We start from the raw sequence: 9,475 nt of genomic DNA on the forward strand, positions 1-9,475 counted from the left end.
TGAGAGGCAGTGACAGGAGTCCAGGGCTGAGCTCTTGGCTCAGAGCTGCTCCAGGTGGGCCCAGCTTAAGGTAGGACCTCCATGGACTACAGCTGGCAGACCCCACAGGTCAGGGTGAATAAGCAAAAGCGGTCACTGGTGCAGGGGGTGGTGAGGACAGGCTAAGTCCAGCCTCAGAGGTGGAGGACCTGGGGCGGGGGCAAGTCCCATGGTCAGTCCAACACACAAATGGCAGAGATAGGGCATGTCCAGCCTGTCTTCAGTGACACTGTCCCTGACACTGTCCTTCCTTAGGTGCTCCTTTCTCTGTTCCTGATTAGTTTCACCTCTATCATCCACCCAACCCCGGTAAAAATCTGTGTTCAGGCAAGTGTTTGACATTACCCTGTTCAGGAACACAAGCGGGCTTGTTGGTGGAAAAAGGCTGGGCTACTGTGGTTATTGTCATCTCCCTCTAGGAGATGTTGGCCACAGCCCGCTGTTCTGCAGGGATTTCTATTTCCAGTCTCATGCCTAATTAGATTATGGAAAACTTTGAAGCCTCAGATAGCAGACAGGAAGTTAATTAAGGCATCAGAGCAACAGCAAATTTTTTTTTGAGTGGAGTTTCTTGGTAGTTGAGAAATTACAACAAAAATAACAATATTAAATCATACTTTAATGAATGTTCATCATGAAGCAACACTTTTCCTACATTATCTCATAAACCTTTATTTTACTGATGAGGAAATAGAGTAGGGAGCTTAAACAAAGCAGGATCCCAAAGTCAGTGGAACAGGTGGTGCCAGCCCAGTTGCTGATTCCTTGCTCTCCAGCACTGTACCACCCCAGTGTCTGCAGGCACCTCCTCCCTGCCCCTCTGTTCTCCTTCCTGTGTGAGTAGAAACCGAGGCCTCGCTGTTACTGTCACTGGCTGTGGTACCCATGTAGGGCTGCACTTTTTCACCCAGTCCAACCCCCTCCCCAGCCCCTCTGTGGGTGGCTAGTCAAGCAGCTTTTGCATTTGGCTGATTTAGGTCAAGCAGGGGTGGGAGGGGTACGGTGGCGGGGAGGCAAATGCTGGGGCTCTGGATAAGTTCCTTAGCTCTGAACAAGGGTCCCAGGAGAAGGGCAGCCATTCTCACCTCTAGTGTTTCTATGTCTGGATGTGGCCCCTTCCCAGCCTGGTGGTAATGCCACATTTAGCAGAGGGTAAATACATGAGAAGGCTGTGCTCCAGCCAGCCATGGCCGCCTAGTTATGAGATCTACTCATACTTGCTGTTAGCGCTTTTGGTTGGCTGCGGCTCCCTGCTGAATCACTCTACCTGAGACAGCCCAGGTCGGCATTGAATGTCTTGATAGCTTAATTGATTTAAGTTTGCCTCACTCACTGTGTGATGTGGTTTTTGTTCCAGAATGTGGGCTCAATGATTTCAAGAAATCCTTGTGTGGTCTTCATGCAAACCTTAATTTAAGATCCCCCAGTTGTGTGTAAGGAACTAGATGTTCTGGAGACCTCCTACCTCTGTGAGCTGTGATTCTGGGGTCTAGTGTGGAAAATGCAGGTGGGCCTCTCTCCCTGAGTAAATGCTTTCACAACCAGGTTTGCTTTCGGCAGAGAATAGGATACATGGCATCTAATTTTTTCAGTCTTTGTGAACACTGCACACATGTCTGAAGATCCTAAAGGTCTAGATGCATTTTTATTATTTTATTTTTTAATTTTTTTATTAAAAACTTTTCTTTTACATTTATTTATTTTTGGGAGACACAGAGAGAGCACAAGTGGGGGAGGGGCAAGGAAAGGATGAGACAGAATCTGAAGCAGGCTCCAGGCTCTGAGCTGTCAGCACAGAGCCCAACGCGGGTCTCAAACTCGCAAACTGTGAGATCATAACCTGAGCTAAAGTCGGATGCTTAACCGACTGAGCCTCCCAGGCCCCCGGGTCTAGCTGCATTTTTAAAAATGAAATGAAAAAAAGGGAGGGAAACCCAATGACACATATGCAGTAAAATCGAAGGTGGAATCTGGTGTGAGCTAACAGGCACAGACTGAGACCCATCACCCACCCCTTCATTCACCCTGCTACAGCCCCTCCTGTCCAGGGTGCCCTTTTGATGAATGGTGATGAGAGGTGGCCCTAATGGGATTACTGAAGAAAGGATGAGAATTTCTAGGTGATGGCCATGGCCAGACCCAGAGGAGGAGCCCATTTTAGTTTGTCTTCTCTAAAACTATTTTTCCTAGATGATCACATCATGGTTTCTCTTGGCGAGTTTAATTGCCTGACTACTGATCTTTCAATTGCGAAGTTAGAAATTTCTGGGCTTCTCTCCCCTGGAATGAAATGTTTCATGAATGTCATGAGCACCTCCCTGGGAATGGAGCCCATCATTGCATTGAGCCTTCCTATGGAGGCCTGGCTAAGTTTCAACCAAATCTCTCCCTCCCTAATGTGAATTTATTTAACTTCCCTCTGTTTTTATGAAACACATTTTGGAAGACATTGGAACAAACAAGCTTCACACCTTTGTTGTCTTCTGATGTCAATTTCCCCTGCCTTTGAGTTGCTGAAAATCCAGTCTTTTTTTTTAAAGACTTTTTATTTATTTATTTTGAGAGAGAGAGAGAGAGAGAGAGAGAGAGAGAGAGAGAGAATCTTAAACAGGCTCCATGCCCAGCGCAGAGACTGATGTGGGGCTCAATCTCACGACCATGAGTTTATGACCTGAGCCGAAATTAAGAGTCAGATGCTCAACCTACTGAGCCACCCAGGCACCTGGAAAATCCAGTCTCTCTATCAAGCTCTCATCCCTCTTTATTTATTTTTTTTTAATTTTTTTTTTATAATTTTTTTTCAACGTTTATTTATTTTTTGGGGAAAGAGAGAGACAGAGCATGAACAGGGGAGGGGCAGAGAGAGAGGGAGACACAGAATCGGAAACAGGCTCCAGGCTCTGAGCCATCAGCCCAGAGCCTGATGCGGGGCTCGAACTCACGGACCGCGAGATCGTGACCTGGCTGAAGTCGGACGCTTAACCGACTGCGCCACCCAGGCGCCCCTCTCATCCCTCTTTAAAAGTGTGCCCTGAGAAGAGGCTGTCTTGGGAGTGCAGGATTTGATGGGCACAACCATGTTTACCCTTGGGAAAAGGATCATGGAGTGGTGCTATAGGGTTTTCAGAAAACAGTTCTCCTGGGCTGTCCACTGTGAGGGGGCCAAGAGATCCACAGAGCCAGCTGTGGATGACGGTGTCCTATGTGGCTTCAGACTGAATGTGCCTACATATCTCCCAGGGGTCTCATTAAGGAGCAAATGTGGGTTCAGGAGTTCTGGATGGGGCCCCAGTTTCAGCATTTCTTACCAGCTCCCAGATGAGGACAGTGCTGCTGGGCTGAGGGCCCAGAGCTTGGGCAGAGCAGAAGAGAGGGGCTGCCAGGAGAAGCAGGCAAATGTGGAGTACATGATAATCCACAGACTCCTCTGCTTTCTTTTCGTGCAGAAATAAATCTCATGAGCCCCGTCAAGTGTGAGACATGAGACATGGATCCAACCCAAGATAAATCTCTCTTCAGACAGGCTGTCAGGACTTCAGAATGCAGCACCCCCATATCTGGATGTGAGTTATGTACTGACCTGGGCTGGGATATAGTGGACTCCAAATCTGTGGTCCAGGGCTTGGGGTAAACATGTGGAGTTGCCAAGTGTCCCTGAAGGTTGCTGCATGGGGTTCCCAATAGCAGGGTGAGACGAGTTGCCACGTGTCACTGACTCTGTCTTCCCAAATTCAGAATCCACTTATGCTGGTCTTGTTGGAGTGTGCTTCTAGAATTTGCTTTATACAATGCAATAGTTTTTCAAATGTGACTGTTCAGTTGAATTCTAAAAAATTTGTACACTAATCATAGATCATTCTGAAGTTGGAGGACTTGTGTGTGTGTGTGTGTGTGTGTGTGTGTGTGTATGTGTGAGGAGGGAATGGAGATAAATTTGACAAAAGAGATTTTGTTACATTTCAACTGACCTGAGTTCTGGTTTGTCCAACCTTTGGTCAATTGTCAGCCCATCAACTAATCCACTATGTCATTTCTTCCTCTGTGCACCTGATCTGTGCCCAGACATGCTTCGATTATGGCAACTGATCACTGAGGGTCTGCAGTAGGCCACAGCATTGTGTGATATGAGGTCATCCTCTGGTCATTCCTCCCACTATGACTTGGGGAATTGGAATGGTTCACACTTTATGGATGAAGATATGAAGTTTCAGGGAGGTTGAAGGCTTGGCCACATTATATGGCCTGCAGATGGCACAGGTGACATCAAACTGCCCAGACACCCAGCCTCTTTGGCTGCCACTGAATTCTCATTCTGTAATTGCAGACTTTGTTTTTTTTTTTTTAATTTTAATTCCAGTATAGTTAACACACAGTGTTATATTAGTTTCAGGTGTACAGTACAGTGATTCCTGGTACCCATCATGACAAGTACACTTTTTAATCCCCATCACCTATTTAACCCCTCCTCCCCACTTCCCCTCTGGTAGTCATCAGTTTGTTTCTTGGTTTGTCTCTCTTATTTCTTCCCCTTTGCTTGTTTGTTTTGTTTTTCAAATTCTACATATGAGTGAATTCATATATTTGTCGTTCTTGGACTTACTTCACTTACCATTATACCCTCTAGCTCCATCCATGTTGTTGTAAATGGCAAGACTTTGTTCTTTTTTATGGCTGAATAGTATTTCCTTATATATATCACTTCTTCCTTATCCATTCATCTAATACTTGGGCTGCATCCATAATTTGGCTATTGTAAATAATGCTGCAATTAACATAGGGGTGCATGCATTCCTGTGAATTAACATTTTTGTATTTTTTGGGTAAATATTCAGTAGTGCAATTACCAGATCTTAGGGTAGTTCTATTTTTATTTTATTTTTTTGAGAAATCTCTATACTGTTTTCCAGAGTGGCTGCACCAGTTTGCATTCCTACTAACAGTGCAAGAGAGTTCTCCTTTCTCTACATCTTCACCAACACCTGTTGTTTCTTGTGTTGTTGATTTTAGCCATTCTAACAAGTATGAAGTGATATCTCATTGTAGTTTTGATTTGCATTTCCCTGATGATGAGTGATGTTGAGCATCATTTTATGTGTTTGTTAGCCATCTGGATGTCTTCTTTGGAGAAATGTCTGTTCATGTCTTCTGCCCATTTTTAAATTGGATTATTTGCTTTTTGGGTGTTGAGTTTGATAAGTTCTTTATATATTTTGGATACTAACCATTTATTGGATATGTCATTTGCAAATATTTTCTCCCATTCTGTTGGTTGTCTTTTGGTTTTTTTGATGGTTTCCTTCACTGTGCAAAAGCTTTTTATTTTGATGAAGTCCCAATAGCTTATTTTTGCTTTTATCCCCCTTGCCTCAAGAGACATATTTAGAAAAATGTTGCTATGACCAATGTCAGAGAAATTACTGTCTGTGCCCTCTTCTAGGAATTTTATGGTTTTCTGTTTCACATTTATATCTCTAATCAACTTTGAATTTTTTTTTGTGTATGGTGTAAGAAAGTGGTCCAGTTTCATTCTTTTGCATGTTGCTGTTCAGTTGTCCCAACACCATTTGTCGAAGAGACTGTTCTTTTCCCACTGGATATTTTTTCCTACTTTGTCAAAGACTAATTGACCATATGGTTGTGGGTTCATTTCTGGTTTTTCTGTTCTGCTCTATTGATCTATGTGTCTGTTTTTGTGCCAGTACCATAATGTCTTGATGACTACAGCTTTGTAATACACCTTGAAGTCCAGAATTGTGATGCCTCCTTGCTTTGCTTTTTTTATTCAGAATCATGCTTATTTATTTAGTTATATCCAAGTCAGTTAACACATAGTATAGTAATCATTTCAGGAGTAGAATTTAGTGATTTATCACTTACATATTACAGTGCTCATTCCAACAAGTGACCTCCCAGTACCCATCACCCATTTAGCTGACCCCCCCCCCCCACCCAACTCCCCTCCAGCAACCCTCAGTTTGTTATCTGTATTTAAGAGTCTCTAATGGTTTGCCTCCCTCTCTGTTTTTATCTTATTTTTTCTTCCTTTCCCCTATGTTCTCTAGGGCTGACTCCTCCTCTGAGCCTCCATGGATTTTCTCCAGGAAGAGACCCTGCCTTCCCAAGGGCTGTGAGTATTTTAATATTCCCTGTCCTGAGCATGGTACATGGAATATAGTGGGATCTCAGTAAGTTATTATTGTCCAAGTGTGGAAAAGAGTGACAAAGTTTATAGTTACAAAGACATTGAATGGCCAAACCAATTTTGAAAAAGAAAAGCAGGTGCTTTGATGGTCTGTTCCATACTTGGACACTTACTCAACTTCATTTGTTAATAAAAATTTACTGAGATCTTGCTATATTCCATGTACCATGCTAAGGACAGGGAATATTACAATAGTCATAGCTGTTGGGATGGCACATAGATGCACTGAGCATCAGTATATCAGGGTCCCTACCTGGAGCAAGATTCAATGGAGGCTCAGAGGAGAGGTCAGCCCAGCCAGGGGTCAGGGATCTGGAAGTCAGAGAAGATGTTGGTCCTGCAAGGTGCTCAGGAAGCCAGAGGAGGGGCTGCCTCTGTCAGGGGTCAGAGGTCTTTACAGAGGAGTTTGCCCCCTGCACGTGTCAGGGAGGACATACTGGGCAAATAAACTTAGTGTGCCACAGTGTGGAACATGGTTCCTGGTGTTCTTCTCCATGTGTACATAAATCTTGTCTTCTCAGAGGGTCACAGTCTCCCTGAAGACTGGTCTCTGTTTCACTTTTCTCTGTTCATGGCTGGCCTGCAGAATGGGCTGTGACAATAAAGCAGAGCTGAAGGAAAACCTCTATTGTCTGAGGCTTGCATATCCCAGCTACTCGAGGCAGATAAAATAAAATGATACCATTTTGAGGGGACAATTATATTAGCTAGGATTTAATAATAGCCTTTTTACAATGCTAGCAAGTGTGAAAGGAGACACAAATGGATAAAGTGGATGTCAGGACCAACTTTCAAGAAAGCACTTTTTCACTTGGTTAACATTTATATATATATATTTTGATTTGATTATTCTGATTTTAGGAATCTGTTTTAAGAAACAGTAAGAAACTCAAAGCCACAGCAGAAACTTCCTGGTGTTGCTCAGAACCGTAGAGCTGGAGTTTGGGGGTGGTTGTACAGGAGAGCTGAGGAGGGGTTTGGTGAGAGCTCTGTGACTAGTCATGAACACTGTGGGAGTTTGGAATAGCAGGGACATGCTTATGAATTGACGGTAATTGAGAAAAGGCCAATACAGAAACATGTGGTGTCATTGCAGCAAGTAAAATTGTATACAGACAGAAAGAAACACACTGGAGTATGACTAATGGTTAGCTTTGAGAGAGATACTTATAGCTGACTTAGTTTATTTCTCTGTAATTTATAAAACGGTCTGCTGTAAACCTTTGACAATTGTGTAGTAAAGACCTCATTACAAATAATTGAGACAACACAATTTTGGTTGAAGGAATGTGCAAAAGCATGTGGGGTGTATTTGTTTCCTATGGTCACCGTAACAAATTACCACAAATTTAGCAGCATAAAACACCACAAACTTACTATCTTCTCGTTCTGGAGTATAGACATCTGAAATGGGCTAATATCAAGGTGTTAACAGGATGCATTCCCTCCAGAATCTCTAGGGGAAAACTTGCTTCCTTGCCTTTTTCAACTTCTACAGACTGCCTGCCTTCCTTGATTTATGGCCAGTCACTTCAAGCTCTGCCTCCTCCATGTGTCCCCTTCTCTGGTTCTGCTATTCTGCCTCCATCTTATAAAAACTCTGTGATTGCCTGAGCACATCTGGATAATCCAGGATGATATCCCCCATCCCCAGATCCTACATGTAATCACATCTGTAAAGTGCTTTTTACTGCATAAGGTAACATGGTCACCGGTTCTGGAGATTAGGGCATGGGCATCTTTTGGGAGCCATTACTCTGCCTACCAGAAGGGGCAATTTACCATGGGGGTTTGAGAGTGCCATGGCTGGTACTGGGGAACCTGCCTAGCACATCACCACCACCTTGCAGAAGTGTTCTCTAAAGTTCTTAGCAAATCCAGTGTAAGAGCTTGAGAAACAGAAATTGATCACCTGTCTGATGTTGTCCAGGTGGATCCTTCTTGGTAAATGCAGCACCCACAGAGACCTCTGGTGGGGTTCAGTGGTGGAGGTCTGGGTATCTGAGTTCCTGGAATTTCAACTGACAATCCACGTCACAGAGAAAAGTGAGGGGAAGCAAGTTTGGGGGTGTGTATGCAGAAGAGGATTTGACCATGCCCTGAGACAACTTTGTGGAGAAGTATAGGAAACTGGGGCCAAGAGTTGTATTCCAGAGCCCCAAAAGGCAGGCAGAATTATGGGCAGTGGAAGAAAAAACCATTGCATCTGTACAGTGCTTCACCTTCTACAGCATGTTTTCTTGAATTGTTTTACTTCATTTATTCTTTCATGCATTAATTCAGCACATTTTTGGGAGTGGCTATTGTGACAAAGGGACTAAAGATGGTGCCTTGCCACACATAGTCCCTGTTCCTGGTGGGTGCAGGATTTCTGCTGCAAGTCCAGAGGCAGTCCACCATGTCTCCTGAGAGGGCCCAGGTCAGGAGTAGGCCCCCTCTCACTCTGCCCACTAGACTGTGCTCTAGGGACCTCAGACTCTCCATCTACCTCTTTGGGTCTGTAGAGCCTCCTCCAGCCAGACCATGAGGCTTCCTCCACCCCTGCCATGAGTCTTGAGAGGGCAAGAGGCCCAGACCACTGTGTGGTCCATTCTGCCTTTCCCTGGAAGCTGAAGTCCTCCTGGCCTGGCCTTTCCTCATCTCTCTGTCCTTGCCTCCCTTCTTGGTTCCTCACCTTCCCAGGTCCTCCTTCTTTCCCTCAGGACCACCCATCCTTCCTTCCTCCTATTTTCTCTCCACAGAAGTCACATCCTGGGGTTGGAGCAACAAGAGTGGAAGACACTCCAAATTCCCCTGAGGAGTCCACCCCTTGGGCAGGCCTTGTTCCTATTTCTTTCTGTAGCATAAACGAAGTCACCCTCATCAGGAGGCAAAGAAGACAAAGGAAAAGCAGAGAGAAAAGAAAATGCTTTTGGAACTGGGACCAGAATCTCATCTGACATTTGGGAAGTAGAGCAGACAGGTGCTGAAGGCAGGGCTCATGTTGTCCCATTGATGACCAGTGCCTGCTGAGAGAGAGGGTGGGAGCCTCTGTGTGTGTGTGGCACTGTCCCCTGTACTGTCTGCCTGATCCCACACAGAGTGTTGGGGGTACAGGGTGGGAGGGGCCGTGTTTCCTGGGAACATCAGGTGAGTGTCAGGTTGAATGCGCTCTTAGTGGGGGTTGCAGGTGAAGCAAGTGGTTTAAGGCTGGGGGATGCTGTTCTCCTCTGAACCTCACGTCTGGGCATTTAG

The 9,475-nt window shown here is 44.8% G+C and overlaps 1 long non-coding RNA gene across 1 annotated transcript in view; it reads left to right on the plus strand.

Annotated features, from left to right (window-relative positions):
- Window positions 1–3,596, plus strand: part of LOC121030381 (uncharacterized) — a 30,040-nt gene extending 26,444 nt beyond the window's left edge. Inside the window, exon 3 of the long non-coding RNA XR_005790174.1 lies at window positions 3,486–3,596. This is a non-coding gene — a long non-coding RNA (uncharacterized LOC121030381). The remainder of the gene's footprint in view (window positions 1–3,485) is intronic.
- Window positions 3,597–9,475: the final 5,879 nt, after the last annotated feature.

This window comes from Herpailurus yagouaroundi, unplaced genomic scaffold, assembly GCF_014898765.1.
Source record: "Herpailurus yagouaroundi ecotype Mexico unplaced genomic scaffold, PumYag 140, whole genome shotgun sequence".
Classification (NCBI taxonomy): Eukaryota; Metazoa; Chordata; class Mammalia; order Carnivora; family Felidae; genus Herpailurus; species Herpailurus yagouaroundi.